Raw genomic sequence first — 1,586 nt, forward strand, 5'->3', positions numbered from 1 at the left:
CCCCGGCCCGGCCGCCCCCTCGGGGAACCCTCGGGGCCCCGCAGACCCCAGCCCCGGAGCGGCCCCGAAAGTACCGGGGAGCCGCAGACCCGAGCGGCGGGACGGGTCCCTCCGCTCGCCCGGCACCGGCCCCGCGGAGAGGGGCAGGCGGGTGCGAAAGGCGCATTGTTCCCCAATTAAACAATTAACCGGGAAGAGAATGGAGAGACCTCCTCCACCCTGGCTCGCGAAGCCGGCTGAAATGGGGAAAGTGACTGGGACCGAAATCCCTTTTTTCCCTTTTGCCTCCCCAATCTCAGCGGAGGTTGCAGCGAAAGAATATATCGGTGCTTGTTCCAAACTTCCCCCGCTGGTGCCAATTCACAGGCAGCCTCGCATCGGCAGCCTCCCGAGCCAAGCTTCTCCACCCTAGTTTTACGCATCTCCAGCCACTTTTCTTCCCCCCCCCCCCTTCTTTTTTTAAGATTAGACTCTGCATTTGCTGTCCAAACCTCTCTGAGATGAAGTCAGAAGCAGCACTCTAAACCACCCTTTTACAAGGGACCTTCACCAATTAATAAAGGGTCTGCTGTGCTCCTCAGGCAGCTCCTTTCCCAAAAGGTACCTATCTCAGTATGTGGCAGACGCTTAAGGCACCCTTCACCAGCCACAAAATGCTGGCAAGAGCAGTGCTTCTGGCGTGCTCCCTTTCAGAGGAGCGCGTGCCACAATCCCCCCTCCTCCAGGAAGGTGTAAATCCGGAGCCAGAAAAGAAGAGCCTGGAGAAATAGGTGTGTCTGATCGCACCGCTCGAGGCATGTTTTTGGCAGCTCCATGTACAACTGCTAAGAAGAGGCAGGAGAAGTTTTCCTTCAATGCCACTCTCTTGTTATTGTTGCAGCTACTCTGTCCCCAGAGTTATGCTGACAGTGGGTTTGAGACAAGCCCAAAGCCCTCGTTTCCAAAGACAGCCCTCCATGCCGAGTTAGAGGAGCAGGAGGTGGGAAGAGATGACAGCCAAGCAGGGGGAAATGGAGACCTGGCGGCTTAAACCAGATCAGGTTTGCGTGAGCTGTGGCCTGGGTGTGAATGGAGCTGGACCGCTGGGTGAAATCCTTACCTCACCTTTGCAGAGCTTGTTGCTCCTTCCTCCTTAAATAGGGTAAATCCACAATTGCTTACTTGCTAGCAAGGGCATTGAAGAGACGCTGATCCCCTTCTCCCATGTGAATGTAGACAGTGTGAAGCAGCCTCCCTATCACTGCCAACCCCCTGGCACCAGTCCCTCCAGTTCCTCTTGCATGGGTCGGTCCCTCCTGGGCAGCACCCCGTCTCAACAGACCGGACCTGCTCCACCTTGGGCTGCGGGTTTCTCAATCCTTAAACCTTGTGCAGTGGAACAGTTGACAGAAATGCAACTCTGTGCTTTCAAACAGGCGCTATAAAGAGTTGCAGGCATATTTTTGAGGCTTTTTGATGTGAATTCACACAAAGGCCTTGCCGTTCATATTGTCATGGGAAGGGGGTTGTCAGAGTTAACCCTGCTCTTTGCTATCCGGGCCTTCCCTGCCTTGTCACATGTAGATGGCAACCCTCACTCTTGAGGG

Source organism: Haliaeetus leucocephalus, unplaced genomic scaffold, assembly GCF_000737465.1.
Source record: "Haliaeetus leucocephalus isolate CR32 unplaced genomic scaffold, Haliaeetus_leucocephalus-4.0 Scaffold598, whole genome shotgun sequence".
Lineage (NCBI taxonomy): Eukaryota > Metazoa > Chordata > Aves > Accipitriformes > Accipitridae > Haliaeetus > Haliaeetus leucocephalus.